The 17,694-nt window shown below is 39.4% G+C and overlaps 1 long non-coding RNA gene across 3 annotated transcripts in view; it reads right to left on the reverse strand.

The window, feature by feature from the left end:
* Positions 1-1,002: 1,002 nt before the first annotated feature.
* The window catches only part of LOC126502751 (uncharacterized), an 802,838-nt gene continuing 786,146 nt past the window's right edge, over positions 1,003-17,694 (reverse strand). The window contains exon 3 of one of the 3 annotated variants that reach the window (XR_007592043.1): positions 1,003-1,216. This is a non-coding gene — a long non-coding RNA (uncharacterized lncRNA). Of the gene's footprint in view, positions 1,217-3,781; positions 3,886-17,694 lie in introns of those variants that run through there. The other 2 variants (XR_007592041.1, XR_007592042.1) reach the window with 2 other exon arrangements.

Consider the following 17,694-nt stretch of genomic DNA (forward strand, 5'->3'; position numbering starts at 1 on the left):
ATCTCGACTATCCCATTCTCTCAATTCTCCTCAACCCTCCTCTTCTCCCCATCTCTTCCCCTTCTACCCTCCCTTCTCTCCCAACCCCCGCTGTAGGAAATCATACAGCCAATAGCCTTTAAGTTACCCACCCACTGGGGCGTGGTCTCATATACTATTAATGCAGATGTAAAGCATGCCTCGGGTTCTCTCTTTTCTGGTTGCCGGATTTGGTTTCTGTTTTCCGTTCCAGCAGAGAATTCTGATTTGTGAGTCTACCCCTAAATAAATAACCATCTATTATTCTCAATTCTGAGTTGGTGTGGGATTTCTTTTAAGCATCCATCTTCAATTTTGCTCCCAATTTTGTTAGGCGATCTGTTTCCAATTTCTAGGTGGATCTGTATATGTTTTTCTTTGGGATCACCTTATTACTTAGCTTCTCTAGGATCATGAACCATAGGCTCAATGTTCTTTGTTTATAGCTAGTATCTACTTATGAGTGAGTACATACCATATTCATTTTTTGGGTCTGGGTTACCTCACTGAGGATAGTGTTTTTTAATTTCATCCGTTTGCATGCAAAATTCAAGATGTTGTCATGTTTTTTTTTCCTGTTGAGTAGTACTCTAATGTGTAAATGATAACCTTTTTAATTTTAGATAAAAATGGGAAATGTGGTGATATTTTGTTTGTTCTTTAACAAATAAAGCTTGTCTGAAGATCAGAGTGCAGAGCTAGCCACACTAGTTAGACATAGAGGCCAGGCAGTTGTGGCACACACCTTTAATCCCAGCACTCAGGAGAAAGAGGTAGACAGATCTCTGTGAGTTCAAGGCCACCCTAGGCTACACAAGATTGAATCAGCCTAAAAGAGAAACAGAATCAAGTGGTAGTGACTCACACCTTGAATTCCAGCACTAAGAAGGTAGAGACAGGAAGTGATATGGCTGGGTGGATAGAAGAATATAAGGCGAGAGGAGACAGGAGCTCAGGATTCAATCTGAGATTTCATAGGGACCTGTTGAAATAGGAGCGGCGGGGCTGCGTCCCCGGCACCCGGCCGCCCGCATGGCTAGTTTATACCCAGAAATAATTACACGGAAACTGTATTCTTTCAAACATTGCCTGGCCCGGCTAGGTCCAGTTTCTTATTGGCTAGCTCTTACATATTGTTCTAACCCATTTCTAATATTCTGTGTAGCCCATGAGCTGGCTTACCAGAGAGGATCTTAACCTGCGTCTGTCTGGAGTGGGAGCATCATGGCGACTCTTCCTCTAACCTTCTTTCTCCCAGAATTCTCTTCTGTATACTCCGCCTACCTAATTTTCTATCCAATAAAATGGGCCAAGGCAGTTTCTTTATTAGTAAGAAACCATTCCCACATCATTTCCCCTTTTTCCGTTTAAACAAAAAAGAAAGGCTTTAACTTTAGCATAGTAAAATTACATATAACAAAACAGTTATCAAGTAAGAATTACAGTTACAATATTTATATCTATTTTATCTCTTATCATAACTAAGGAAAACTATAACTATTTATTCTTCAACTCCATCAAAGACTCCAGAAGGATATAATATTATCTAAGTAAACAAGAAATAAGAAAACTCTAGAAATGACAGAGACATCTCGCTGCCTGGACAGTCACCCAAAGTTCCTCTGTACCGTTGGGGCATCCATCTTCGGCCTACAGGCCCATGGTATCCAGATACATTTCCATGAAGCAGGAAATTTTAAAGACAGTTCAGTCACTTTCTGCTGTGTTCTGTAGAATGTCTTGTAGACTCTTTCATGAATCAGGAACCCCGAAAGACCATCTCACCTTTAGGCAAGTTCAGCAGTCCTCTCTCTGAGGGTTCTCTGTGTCCAGTTTATGCAACAGTCCAGGCAAGAGCAGTTTCTTGCCCAAATGACTATCCAACTCCATAAGGATCCTCTTCGATGCCCATCTTCCTCTTGAAGTAGCTGGTGCTGCCAGGAGCAGACGTGTCTCCTTGTCATGAAAAGTCCTAAGTTATTAAAATATTTTAAATGCCATATTCTGCAGTCTTTGAAAGATATGAAGAATGCCTATCTAATTGAAATATATCTCTATATATCTAGAAAATCTAACTAACATGACTACAAGCTTAACTATTAGCAATGATTATCCATTAACAACCTATATTTCCTAATTATACATTACATTTTAAGTGAACTACATAATCACAATACCTTAATCAAGTTCAAAAATACATATACATATAACAAAATTGACCTTAAAATCCATACCAATGCAAATTATTCATATCTATATCATATCCCCCTTTAAATGTAAAAGAACATTTATAAACAATATTTGGGAACATGGGCGTAGTTTTTTCTCTCCAAACTGCTTCCTGCTGAATGGGGGCACTGTTAATCAGATCATTTAGGGTGTAACCTGTGTGTCAGGTTCATCTCGGTTGGCAGTTGAGTGAAGTAATTTTTTGAGGGTGTTCACAGCAACCTTTCAGGAGGGCGTGGTCTATCATACCATACCGGGATAGATGCAATCCATAGGGTCACATCCTCTGTGGAAACAAAAGAAGACCCTCTCCAAAGCATCATATCCTTAGATCCAAATTTTGAAGTCAAGATACCTTTAGAACATATGTGCAGGTTCAGCTTAGCAGCCCATATAATAAAATGTCTCTTTGTACTTAGCTCCTTCACAGTCAAAAATTTTAAAGAAAACACAATGTACATAATCCAGACTCTCTGTGAATTTTTCATTTTTACGTGGCTTATTTTTCTTTATTTCTCTTAATCTATAACTATCTGTACTTCTGTACTCTGTCTCTTTAAAGACTTTACCCTTTTTCTTTTTAAGACATTAACTTTATTCTTTATATTCTCTTTTTTTCCCCAAGCCTACGTACATTCATCCAACGGTGTCTGAATCTGTTTTACTGTGAATCTGTAATTTTTTTTTTTTTTTCCAGGAGCATTTCTTAAAATGTTAAGCATTTCTTAAAAACTTAAGTTGCACCATGTATAGGTAATACGGTACTGCCTGTGTCCTGCCCAGTCTAAACCTTAACTGCACGGTTTTAAGGTAATTACGGTAGTTCCTGCCTGAGATCAGCACAGTTCAGCAAGGAGCAGCCGCTCCTGCCTCAGAGTCATTTGGTGCTTTTGAGCTGAGCACAGTTACAGGCAAACAGCAGTTTACATTGGAGCCGCAATCAGCAATTTAATTTTGAGACTGAGTGTGCAGCACAGAAACTCTTTTTATCCAAGTTACAGCCAAATCTGACACGCAGAGCACTGCGCAGTCTGAAAACGCGTCTCTGTATGGCAGCAGGAATCCGCCATGCTCTTCCGCCTGCCTAAGCCTGATTCCGCCATCTGCCCAGGTGTAGGCAGGGAACGCTGAGCCATCGGCAGGTCTCAGAGCAATCTCCTCCGATCCCAAGTGGGAACAGAAACATCCAGTCCCATAAAAGCCTTGAAATGCTTTAAAGCCAGAGTTCACGCTGGCAGCATAGCACCAGGAAGCCGCGCTTTAAAATGACGCAGCTTTTTTTCTCTGCTGCTGTTGCTGAATCAGGAATCTCTCTACAGCATGTCACCAACAAAACAGCAAAAATCTGTGTTAAACTCTGTTTCCCTTATTTTTAAGGCTTCTCAGGTTTTTAAGTGGATTTAGCCCCACGTTGGGCGCCATCTGTTGAAATAGGAGCGGCAGGGCTGCGTCCCCGGCACCCGGCCGCCCGCATGGCTAGCTTATACCCAGAAATAATTACATGGAAACTGTATTCTTTCAAACACTGCCTGGCCCGGCTAGGTCCAGTTTCTTATTGGCTAGCTCTTACATATTGTTCTAACCCATTTCTAATATTCTGTGTAGCCCATGAGCTGGCTTACCAGAGAGGATCTTAACCTGCATCTGTCTGGAGTGGGAGCATCATGGCGACTCCTCCTCTAACCTTCTTTCTCCCAGAATTCTCTTCTGTATACTCCGCCTACCTAATTTTCTATCCAATAAAATGGGCCAAGGCAGTTTCTTTATTAGTAAGAAATCATTCCCACATCAGGGACCGCATTCAGTCTGGGGAGTTGTAGAGACAGAATATCCCATTCGGTCTGAGGATTTCGTAGAGGTAAGATCTAGTGGCTGGATGCTCTGCTTCCCTGATCTTTCAGCTTTTACCCACTGATATCTGACTCTGTTTATTATTATTATTGTTATTATTATTATTGTTATTATTATTATTATTACCAATTAGAAATTGTGCAGTAGGCATGAAGGGATTGGGCCAGAAAAATCATAGCCACAGGATTTCCATGAGTTGGGGAAACAGCAGGATATCCTAGAGGAGTTTTGAACCTTGAACCTGACCAACAGCTCACTGCAATGAACATTTGCAAGTAGAGCTGTTAGGTCCAAAGGGTATACTGTGTGACTCACCACAGCTCCCGAGGCCATTATGAGGAAATATTAGATGATGGGGAGAAGAAGAAGGAGTGAAGTGTTTGTCTTTTTCTTTTCTTTTTTTTTGGGGGGGAAGAAGTGAAATATTTCTCTTTCTTGTTTTCTTTTTATGGGTGGGACGCTACAAGGGTGGAGGGTAGATGTGGAAGGACTGAGGAATGAGTGGCATTGAGGTATATGATGTGAAATTCAAAGAATTAAAAAATATGAAAACGAGAAAAACTAAAGCAAGCAAACAAAGAATTAGAACTGCTATTGAGTTGCTTGTTTTTCTTCCTCTCAGAAATGAAAGTTATTTTTATGAGGTGAGACAGAGTAATTTATTTTGGGATTTAAGTGACTATTATTACATGTGGATAGGATCTAGAACAATTTTGTGTGTGTGTGTGTTTTTAAATTTTTCCCTTTTATTAAGAATAGTTTTTTTTCCCTCACATATCCTGTTTTTCCTCCCTCTGCTCCTCCCACTTCCCTTCCCATGTAGAATCACCCTCTGTCTGTCGCTCATGAAAAATGAATAGGCTTCTTAGGGATAATAATGAAATAAAATATAATAAAGCTAACACTTGTTCACACACTCAGGAATCCTGTAAAAACACTAAACTAGAAGCCATAATATATATGTGGAGGACCTGGTGCAGACCCGTATAAGCCCTGTGCATGCTGCTTCTGTCTCTGTGAGTTCACAGGAACTTTGAGCATGCTCATTGAGAGGGCTTGTCCTTCTGGTGTCCTCCATACCCTCTGGCTCTAACATTCTTTCTGCCTCCTCTTCCATAGCATTCCCCGAGCCCTGGAAGGGACTTGATGAAGATATTCTATTTAGGTCTTAGTGTTCCAAGGTCTTGCTTAGTTGTGATTGAAAATGTCAAGGACGGCAACCTGATAAAATCTTTCATGGCAATAAGTGGCTCATGTGGGCACAGTCAGGCTGTGATTGATTTGAGTGAATATGCTGTATTTTGTGTTTCTATAATTCATTTTGTGGTTTTATTACATCACCATCCTCTTTCTATTTTTCCCATCAAGGGAGAGTATTTTTACGTGATCTGGTACTCATCATGTAGCCTAGGTTGGCTTCAAATTTAGGATCTCTTTGTCTCAGTCTCTGGAGTGCTGGGGACATCAGGGGTGTACCATCATACCAGGGTCCACCAGCTCCTTAAAAATACTGGCTAATGTCTGGCTGATATGGTATACTCCTGATGTCTCTAAAATCTATATCTATATGTTTTTAATAATATGTATTTTTTTAATTTTGAGAAGGCAGAAAGACTATGTAGGCTAAACTTTTAAATAATCTCTACTAAATTATTTGCTAAATACAAAATGAATAGCAGTGAGCAGTGTCAGTTAGGAAGGCTGGTGGTATAAGAAATCAGCGTTCTCCTAAGCAGAGGTTCTCTATTTACCAAATGTATGACTTTCAATAAGGTTTTCGTTTTGGCTCCTTCTTACATATCATGCTTAGTCTGAGTAGACACAGAATGAACAAACAAATCGACCTACCTTCCTGAGTATTTTAAATGGCAGCTTTTAAGAATAAAGTCTGATTCTTACAACTTGAATCCTCTGGAACTAACTAAAATAGAAGGCTCCGAGGCAGGAAAAATGTAATTCTGATGTATGGTCCTACTCGAGGCAAGCTGAACACAAGTGGTGTTTAGGGAATTGTAAGCCAAACGGTTCCATCTTTAGTACTCAGTCAGGGTTAATGGAAGGAGAGTGTCAGAGTCCTGGCTAAGAAGCTGGTCCCTAAGGTCTGTGCTGTGTGTATAATGTTATCCATTGTGGTCTCCTAGGAGATATGAAATTGACAAGGCTATAAGAATCAATTTAGAGGGAAGAAACAAGCTGTAGACTAAGAAATAGAAGACACCAACAAGATGATTTGATTCAACTGCAGTATTCTCTCTCGAAAATGTCATTATCGTGACACTTACCGTGTGTGTGTGTGTGTTTGAGATTTTTGTTGCTCAATAGGTAGTAAATATTCCGGGAGGATCACTGTGCATATTCAATGTCAAGGAAACAATTTGAATACACGCACAGATCTATAGGATAATAATAATTAATATTCTGAATTGATTTAACAGGTACTCAACTAATTATCGCAGAATGAAGGCAAGTAGGGGGCTTAGGAGTATAGTTCAGAGATATAGTTTTCACCTAGCATGCCTGAGACTTTGAATTCAAACCTCTCAAAATGAAAACAAAATCAAATAAAAACAAAACAAAGCAAGCAAACAAAGACCTTTAAGAAGAAAAGAAACTTTCCCTCTTTAATCTTGAATCCAGTGATCTTGGCTTTCTGTTGGGAAAGTTAGTATGATTCTATTATATTTTTCAATCCGTTTCAGATGTTTAGATAAAATATGTTTTATAGACATTTTCCAGCACCAGTATCTTATATTTCCATCGAAAATTTATTGATGTCAAAAGGCAGAAAATTGGGTCTGGATTTCTTGGACAGTAGACTACTCGCCACAGAAGCACGAGGACCTGAATTTGGTCTCCTGAGTCCACATTTAAAAAAAAACAACCAAAGATGGTGTTGTGATTGTAATTTTAATGTTGGAGAGTTGCAAATAGGTGGATTCCCCCAGGGCTCACTGGCCAGTCAGCCTAGACTCTTCGGCACATTCTAGTCCAGTGGGAGAACCTGTCTCAAAATAAGGTGAGTGATGCCCAAGAAGCAACACTTGAGGTCAACTTCACATGCACTTGTCGGGCACACACACACACATTTACACACAACATACACACACCACATACCACAACACACTCTACCACACACCACACCACACACCATACACACACACACACACACACACACACACACACACACGACAAATGATTATAAGATGCACTTGCTGGTGGAGATTATACAGAAGCCAGTGTTGAAGTGGATCTTATCAGTGTCCACACGTTTCCAGACTTGTTCACTGTGACCCTTGGGGTGAAGGAAATGATTGGTTTTCTCCTGCTCCTGCAGTCAGAGGTACAGTTGGGAGGAAAGTCTTAAGATAACTCAAATACATGCAGCCAGATTTCCTGTTATTTCTGGTCTTTCGGGGGTCATTCCAGAAGAGGTTTGGGAGCAGAGGATACTGCCCCTATCTCTTTAGTCATGTGATGCTGGTCAAATCCCTGACATTTTCTAAATCCACTGTATAAATTATTGGAACCATTTAGAAGTTGAAAATCCTTTGATACCGATGACTGTGGATGTTAGTTATTATAAATGCTCCATCTCCTAAGTGGAGACACTCAGTTCATCATCGTTATTCTCTGAGCAGGCAATGATGAAACAGTTTACTAAGGCATTGACAGTAAATTTTTCTACTTGTGATTAATTCCACCTCATAGAGTGAGAGACAGTGCTAAAACAGAGAGCACAGGAAATTTGGGTTGCATAGATCTGAAATAAATACGAGCCCCATCTTTAAGGATGTCAGCTAATCAATAAGCATTTCTAAAGATTCTGTTCATTTTCTGTGTAAAGTGCTTTTTGTAGCTCACAATCAATGCCCCGTGTGGTGGCACATACCTTTAATCCCAGTACTCAGGAGGCAGAGGCATGAGGATCTCTGTGAGTCCCAAGCTGTCCTAATTTACGTAGAGAATTTCAGAACAGCCAGGGCTACACAGAGAGATCTTGTCTCAAAAACAATAAAGCAAACAAACTTACTTCACTATTAAGGTGTTTGGAGGTGATGCCTAAGAGATCATCAGGTCCATTTCTTCTAGTAGGGAGTTGGGAACAAATCAGCGTTTTGTTCATGTAATTAAACTTTATTGAAATATCTATAACATTCTGATGATAAAATAATCAACAAAATACAAGCTCTGTCTTCAAAAATGTTACTGTTTAGTTGATTCTTTCAGAATGTCTTGTTTCTTACTGAACAGAGAACACACACTCAGAACATAGATTAGGATGATATGTGTCATCAAGGCTAAAAACAGGGGTGTCTTTTCAGAGATGGGCAGTAGCCATGAGTAATCCAGTGTCAATACACCCAAAGAGCAGCCAAGTCAAGGTTCAAATTTTAGTGACAATCATATCTGGAAAAATCAAAAGTAAATTTGCTGAATACAATGTGTTGCTATAGTTTGTCATTTAAAGATAGAAAGCATTCCCTAAATATTTTTGCAGATTTATTTCATGTCTTACACAATGCTTTCTATGAGAACTATATAGACGCTAACAGTATTGATGATTTTTGTAGATGTTAGTTAGTAAACTTTCATCTCTTAAATGGGAATGCCCACTTATAAGCAGGATGAACCCAGCACTTGTCCAGCACCTTCAGGGAACAGTAAACTATTCATTTAGTTACACCGAGTCTCCAAAATGCTTTGGTAATAAAATATCAGCATCAATTTATATAGAGAAAATGGAAGTTTACAGTTGTTTATTGGCTCTACAACATCTGGAATATACTGAAAATATTGTAAATGCATTAGGAAAATACTGTCTTAAGCCTTGTATGAAAGCATCATTTTATTGCATAGGTGAAGAAATTTAAAATGTAATTACTGAGGAGCAAACGTTTAGTAAGCAGAACTGAGCTCAGGTTTCTTTAGCCTAAAAGAGGCTATTACATTATATTTTGCCAAAACTAAAGAAGGAAGGAAAAAAATAGACAAATATTTTTGAGAGACCGAGAGAAGAACAAGAAATTCCTTGTGTTTGTCTACCTTGTCAAACCTTGTACCCAAGCTCTGGAGAAGGCTCTTGTCAAGGAATAATGACACTCGCGCCCCAGTCCAGAGTGTCCCAGCAGCTGCTGAGTGAAATTATCAATTGGTCACTGCTCATTTTTGTTCATATGTTTGTTGACTGGAATCCATTTCCTGTCTAAATTATTTTCAGACATGGCATTCTATTTGCACACATCATTTCTGGAGGAGATTGTCCTCCTTTCCTTAGTTACGCCGATATTCGGTGTGCAGCCTGTGAAATTGTGAGTAGGCGTTCCTGAATGCCCTGAGAACCAATTTGTGTGGTTAATTTAGCCCCAGGAACAGGGGGCGAGGAAGCTTGTGTGCTGTTAATATGATCCTACGAGTGTGCATCCTCTCGATTGTTGGAGTAATCCAGCTGGCAGTAAGGGGTCTTTTGTGATACAGCGTCATTACCAAAGCAAGATGTGGAGACGATCAAGGAGCTCCTTGAAGGCTGCTCTCTCCTGTTTGAAGACAAAGCAGAGAAGGAATCTCTAGGAATTCTGTATTCACACAGAAAGAATTAGAGTGGTAGGAACTCCTAGAAATACAGCCTCCTATAAATTATTTCTTGCAAATATCTAGTATAGTGAAAGGAAGAAAATACATTATTATCAGTGGAGGTTTAGGGCAAACCACATACTAATTCCACCTGAAGGTCACCTCTCACCTCAACAATTTATACTCTACATCCTACTACAGCCAAACCATGTGTTTCAGCTCTTGCCATTTAAGCATGAGTAAGAAACTGAGGGAAAAAAAGGACAGCTCAAAAATTGGGCTGTAAATGCATGACACAGGTGGCTGATAGTATTTTTGAGGCCCATGGGCAATGAGGGATTATTCTGTAGGTATGCTTTGTCTTTTATCCCTCTCTCTTTGAAATTCCCTGTCTGCCAGAATCCCTAGGGGATTCTGTTAAATCCCCTAGAGACTGTCTAGTTCAGATCAGAGTATGTAGGGATGGGGAATGGGTACCAGAGGAACTCAGAGCTTGTTTTAAAAGCTTATATATCTCATAAGATAATTACTGGGAGAAAATGTGATCAATTAAAAAATGCATATTAAGCATTTCACTGTATGGCATTGGTGAATACCTTGTAATGTAAATTATTTTAAAAATCCTTGCTGGCTTATTAGCCTAATTATAATTATTCTTTAACTGTGAAAGACATATTATGGGCTTATCAGAATAGACAAGCCAGTCAGAGTGTGGATTAGCATCATGATTCAGCTATACCTTAGACAACTCACTGGATAGAATACTAAACATGAGATATTATGCCATATAAATGAGGATAGACAGGATTAATATTCTTTTAAATGTCAATAGTTCAGCACATGCCCTAAAGCTCTTTGTCATTGATTTTTGATTGGGCAAATCTATACACTTAACTATCCATAAGCACTAACTCCTTCACAGAATTACCAATAAAATTGCCCTTTAAAGGAATGTTTGAATAACTTGAAAAAATGCATGTGTGCAAGGACTGCAATGAAGTGTTAATCCTTTATCTTATGGTTACAAATGAAAAAAGGAAAGAAAAAAAAGACAAGACAAACAAACACAGGAAGAAATATCTTTATCTTATAAAAGAAAAAAACAATCCCCAAAGATGAGCTCAGAAATGCAAAACCAGTGTGAACCGTTCATGCCACATAGGCCACATCTTTAAATATATTCAAATTGTGAAAATAATTGTTTTTGTCTTCCTAGCTAGGTGATCTACATCTGACTGTTACTGAATTATAAATGAATTCATTTCTTGGTGGCATCCTTTCCTGGCTTCAGGTTCCAGCTATTTGTACTGACTGAACGTGTATCATCTGTTTTATTTGGAGAATCCTGTCATTTTCCTTTTTTTATTTGCTCACACATCATTGTGGCATAGGAGAAGATTTGACCCCATCAACTTTTTTTGTATGACTCGATTCTGATGACTGCCTGCTTTAAAGAGTAAATTCTAAGATTTTAATTTTTTTCTCTTCTCTCATCCCAGAGCTGTCATTTAGACAGGAGCAGAACACTGTGTTTTGAGAAAATAAGAGTGTTCAGTGTGCAAATGACCAATAAAAAGTGATGTGGGGTGACAGCTGTATTTTAATGCAGAAACTTGACACAAGTCTTTCTGCTTTTCCTCTAAGTGGCGAAGACAGGCTTCACTCTGAGGGCAACCATATGCAAGCTGCTCCCCAGTAGTACAGGATCTTGAGGATTTAGTTAAGAACTTTGTTTAACTCTCAGTATGACATATCTTCATGTATTTGTTATGACAGCAAGTGCCACAACAAGTTTTGATGTGACAACTTCTTCAGTATTGTTTTCTTCCACAATCATCCCAATGATTATTCTTTCAGAGGCTGCAAGGCTAAATCCAGGTCGTTTTGCACTTGTAGAGGTGACAGCCATTGAACTCTAATACTTCTGTGCGTGAGAACAAAGAAATGATGGTTTGGGCGTCAAAAGCAGTTTGTCTGGGCTTCCTGAAAATACACAGGTATTAATTTTCCAAAACATGGAAATCAAGATAAAGGATGGTGAGGGTTCTGAGTTCCCATTTCTCATAGGCTGAAGGTCAAGACTTTGAAAAGCATCTCTCTATGAAACCACTCACGCATGGTTGAGATTGTGTGTTTCCTTGTTTCGCTTGTCTGCATTTGTGGAGGACTTGTTTGGCGTAGCCCTTACTTCAGAACATCTCATTTTGATACTTCATCTTGATTCTTCTGTGAAAAACTAGTTAGGTTTGAAATCTCTTAATACAGTTCTAACTTGAGTTGTCCATCTGGGTTTTATTCCACGACTCTAGTGTAACCGGGAAGAGTAAATATGTTTCTTACTTTAGAGACTTTAGGCCTTGTTATTGTTTCAATGTGAAGTGTCCCTCATAGGCTCAGCTGTTTGAACACTTGGTCCCTACCTGGTAGCACTGTGTGTGAAGGTGGTGGAACCTTTAAGAGATAAGATCCTACCTCCTTTATACCCCATCCTGATGAAACCCTTCTTCCCCACAAGTGCCCTCTTACTTTAAAGTCTTCTCATTATGTGTGACTGACAGCTGGGTTCTGCTTCCTGTTCATCCTCTGCTTCCAGATGGTGAGCATCTGACCACATGCTCTTGCCATCACGTGTTCGCACTTTTCTAGACTGTATCCCTTGGAACTGCAAAGCACAATAAATCCTCCCATGCTTAGACTGCTACTTGTCGGGTGTTTTGTCACAGCAGTGAAAAGAGTAACTACTACAGATACAAACGGAAGCTTGAAGCTGAAAGGGGAGGCACCTTTCACAGTTCTTTAGAGAAACATGACCGCCATACAGATATATAGAGACATAGGTTCTACACAGATATTATCTATCTATCTATCTATCTATCTATCTATCTATCTATCTATCCATCATCTATCTATCTATCTATCTATCTATCTATCTATCCATCATCTATCTATCTATCTATCTATCTATCCATCTATCAACTGTCTACTTATTTAGTTACCTTTCTGCATTATAAGAATTTGCTTCATACTATGATGGAAGTGGAGAAATACCAAGGTCAATAGCTGGAAACTGTGGAGAACCACTGTGTGTTACTTTCCAAGGGTAGAAGAACAGGTCTTGCTCTAACTGTTCTAGCCCAGCTATTAACCAGCCTATTTGTTCTATTCGGGTTTTCAACCCAATAGTAACACCTCACTAGTTGTCTGGTACCTAAAGGATCGAGTCAAGCGGATACAAATTATGGATTCAAAGTTTTTATTATTTTTTTAAACATTCATAATTAAAATGGATTTCTTTTGTAATGTTTCCTGGTAGGTGATGTTGCAAGTTTTTACCTGTCTTATTGTAGTTTCTCCCGAGTGTAAATACTAGTTAGGTGAGAAGAACGTCACTCCTATGAGGTGGTCACTATCACATTCATGCAGATGAGGGCAGAGAAGTTCTATGGTTTGCTGAAGCTCATGTGGTTGATGAGCGAATGAAGTTGGATGCAAACCGCAGCTAAGTAACTCACTATAGGTTCTTAATAGCCCTGCTATGACTTAGGGAAATGAGATTAAAGGCAAAAGAAAGGGAAGGTGGGGAGAGACTTATTTCTTATGCATAACTTTAAATTTTAAAGGTATTTATTTCTATTTTATGTGAGCAAGTGCTTTGCTTACACGGTGTGTGGACCTAGTGTGCACAGTGTTCGTAGAGGCCAGAAGAGGACTTTGAATCTTTTGGAACTGAAGTTATAGATGATTGTGGGCCATCACTTGGGAACTGAAACTGCATCTTCTACAAAAGCACCGAGCGTTCTTAGCTGCTGGGCCATGTCTCCATCCCTTGAAAGATGTATTTTTTATTAATATATTCATTGTGCAAAATTATTGTTATGAAAATTAAATATCCTTATCTCTATACATCTCTGTATATCTATCACATACTTAAACCCTAAATAATACTGAGAAATATTTTGCATAATATCAATCATAAGTTGGGAATTATGCTAAATAATTTGGAAGCCCTAAGGAATTTAATTTTCAAAATAATAATAGAAATTAGAAACCGTCATAGTCACTTTACAGACAAGAAACCTGAGCCTGGCTGGAATGTCCCCATTGCCTTCTCAACACTGTGGCCTTCCATCAACCCTGTTTGATGTCACCCGCTTTTGAATGCCTTGCTTATTCTATTATGTTGGGCCAGTAGGAGAATTTACACATTTCAAAAGTGGAAGCCAACTTAAGGCACAACCAGAAGACCTGCGTATGGCTGTGCAGTATTTCCCTGCTTCTGCAGAGGTAAAGGCACTTCCTTTAGCGCCTGTGAATATCCAGTAATTCTCAAGAAAACGTGGAGGTGCTCTTCTCTTACGCGGAGACTCCTCATCTATCTCGCTTAGTCCTAATACTACCAGCTTCTGAATTGAATAACACAAATGCTCACCTACAAATAAGGGGAATATACACTTATCTTGCCACATGGCGAAGCTCTGCCTCCTAACAGACCCTGGAATAAGCGGTTTCACAGGGACCGTTACTGCCCGAGGCTGCTTGAAAAGCTCCGGTCATTTCTTTGTGTCTACTGCGGGACATTTAATGTTGGCTGCTAATGCTGGTTACAGTCAAGCCTTCAACAGGGTCTCACTTAGGCTTTGCAAGAAGGTGACAAAACAAAATCAATGTTAAAATGTCAAAGGGAAAGGCTCACCATTGAATTCTGCTCTGCTCTGCTCACCCGTCTGAAACCAAAGGTGCCCTTTACCGCACAGACTGGAGGATTCAGCGGGTGGAACTAGAGGCTACAGCCATCATTTCCCGTCCAAGTCCCTTTTAAGAGGAAACACAGGCAAATTTCGGAGTCGACTTTGTTCTGACGTGTCTCCTTGAGGCAAGGTCATCATAATTGTCACCCACGTTTTTCTGTCGTCTTGTCAGATGAATCCGTGAAATCCGCAGATTAACCCAAGTCCCTCACTAAGGCATTCTAAATGCCAAATGTTCAAGTGTAACAAAAAATTACACATCTGGTAATTCTGCATGTTATTTATAGCCTTTCTGATAGAGGCATAATTGATTCAGAAATGTAATTTACAGCTTGGCATCTCCGTTTCAAAGCCTCAATTCCATGACATCCACCGAGAGTAATCTCAACATTTGTGGGGAAGCAGAGATAATAATTGGAAGGAATTTTTGCATGATAGCCGCATGCTTCTGCATAAAGTTTTCCTTGCTCCTTGGCTTTCATTTGCTGAGTGGGCCATATTCATGTCAGCCACACACTTCTAGTTCCGCGGGTGAATTATGGAGCCATAAATGGGGTGTAAAGTTGATCAACAAACCCTAGAGTGACGGTGAGCATCGGAGGCCAGTTTCTTTTGCCCCTTATTTTTAATTGCAGCCCTCATAGGAAAGCCCTCTCTAATTTAACTAGGCAATTGTTCTCTTTAAAGGGAACAGTTGTTATTTAAAGTCACTTTGAGAACTGCTCAGAAATGCTGGAAATTTTGTTTTCTCCAAGAATAGTGACAAAAATGACTTTCCTTTTGTCCCATTTTCCTTCCCTCATTGTTTTAAAATATGAAACGGATGGTTTATGTGATTTAAACTACTCTTTATGTCTTGTGCATATTTTTGGGAAAAATAATCTTGTATGTATGTATGTATGTGTGTGTGTGGGGGGACAATTTCTTCTAGCTAGTGTGGTCCTATATAAGTTTTATTGAAATAATTTTAGATATATTAACATTTACATCCAAATACTGCAATGATCCTAGTTCTTATCATATGCATTAAATCTTTATAAAGTAAGTTTACTTAGGTTCTGAGGTTAATTCATTTAACGTTCTCTTTAGCTTTACTGATCTACTCAGGTGCACGGGAGCTTTGTCAGTGGAATTCATAGCCCTAGAAGCTATTCCAGGAATTTCAAGAGGCCCCCCGACTATTCATTAAGTCATAGTTTCTGGCTTTGCTCTTGGTTCGCTGGTTTTCTGTGTTGCCGTGAATTCTAGTGTTTGAATAGTGTTGCTGCCCACTAACCTCAAACATGAGCTCTGTCCTGAGAGTTCAGGCCTCATGTGCCAGCTCTGCTCATTGCTGTTTTGCTTCTTCGCTCATAGTGGCTGGTCAAGATGAAGCCAGGATTCACCGTCTCTGTAACTGTTCTATTATTATGGTTTTACTTTACTCATTCTAGGTAATCAGAAATGTACTCCAAAGTGTGATATGAAAATAAAAATTGCACACATAAACATTGTTAACATGTTTGCGTACTTTTCCCATATAGTATTTCTGTCTTCTATGCATTTATTCATATGAAAGTTTGAAATTCTCTTTCTAGTATAGTTCATATCTGTGATTGTCACTCAGTATTTTATCAATCTATGCTCTTATCTATAAAATATTCAAAACTTTTTAACATTGTAAAGGAAATATACTGTATAAATGTGCCAAAGCTGTATTTACTCATTTTTCTAGGTGTTTTGATTAGTTCTATTGTTTGGGCAACTGAATGTCATTGAGCACCCTATTATTCATCAGGTTTTTTTTATTGGGGATGTATTATATATGAAACCCTGTTTTATACATTAAAAACCACAGCAATTGCTGAAATTATTTAGAAATGAATAAACTAGAACATAACAGAAAAAGCAAACAATCCTATTGCCACTTAGGAAATATGAACTGTTAGATAAGGGAGCACATGCATGTAAATTCCTGGTACTTGGGAGGCTGAGGAAGGTTGATTGTCCCTTTGGAGGTAGTTTGAACTATGCATCTGAGAGACTGCCTCAAAAATAAATAAAAAAGAACCAAAAAAACCTGACTAATGAATACAATGACCCATGGGGAGGGAGGGGGAAGAGTGTAAGTCTGAAAAACTGCAAGTGTAATTTAATACACTTGTCTCTTTGAATAGGAAGACTATAAATCGATTGAAAAGCTGCATGGTGCACTGTCCAGATCATGATAGGACCCTCAGAAAACTTTCATGAGGTTTTTGCTCCCCCAAAGATAGTGGAAGTCCTTAAAATGGTGTAAGCAGCGAGCAACGTAATGAGAATGCCTTGTGTGAAGACCGTGGGAGACTATGCAGAGCTTGTATTAGTTAAGAGCAAAAGGGAGGGAAGCTGCTCAAGAAGTTATTTCCATAGTCCAGTTGTGGGTGAGAGCAGGTGGACCTACACAGGAGAATTAGAATGGAGAAAATCATGGTAGTTCAACTCAGCATGTGTAGGAGAAGATTGGAGAAAGATGCTTTTTGGTTAACTTGTGATACTGTTGGCTTAGAGATGCAACAAAAAGGAACACCCAGTATAACAGTTCAAAAGCTGTGAGGGTTTTCCTTTTTCTTTTTTTCTGGAGAATCAACAGTTTACTAAGGGAAGCTTAAAAGAAGACTGAGAGGGGACAGAACAGAGGTCGGGAGTGAGAGCTCCATCTAATCTGATCATTTTACCCGGAAAATGTTAGGAGTGAAATTATTCATCAGAGGTTATCTGTGCATTTGGCACAGTAATATCCAGAAAGTTCACAGATGGTGGTCAGTTGACACCATCATTTGGCCTTTGGACCAGTGTTTCACTGTGTTCTTTGGGACCTTGTATGTTCTTGGCCCAAGCTCTTCGCTACATTCCACCGCAGTCAGCCTAGCATGCCTTCAGGAGAACTCTCTTAGATCTTGACTCCTTTTCTTGTCCTATGGGAGGTATGGTGTGTTTGAAGCTTCATCTTAATATTCCAAGCGGCTGCTGGACCATTTATACCACGATAAATAACACAGAAGTGTTGCATTAGGAGCGGCAGGGCTGCATCCCCGGCACCGGGCCGCCCGCATGGCTAGCTTATGCCCGAAATAATTACACGGAAACTGTATTCTTTCAAACACTGCCTGGCCCGGCTAGTTCCAGCTTCTTATTGGCTAGCTCTTACATATTGTTCTAACCCATTTCTAATGTTCTGTGTAGCCCATGAGCTGGCTTACCAGGGAGGATCTTAACCTGCGTCTGTCTGGAGCGGGAGAATCATGGCGACTCCCTG

Source organism: Alexandromys fortis, unplaced genomic scaffold, assembly GCF_014885135.2.
Source record: "Alexandromys fortis isolate MF-2015 unplaced genomic scaffold, M_Fortis_MF-2015_v1.1 scaffold_1, whole genome shotgun sequence".
Taxonomy (NCBI): domain Eukaryota; kingdom Metazoa; phylum Chordata; class Mammalia; order Rodentia; family Cricetidae; genus Alexandromys; species Alexandromys fortis.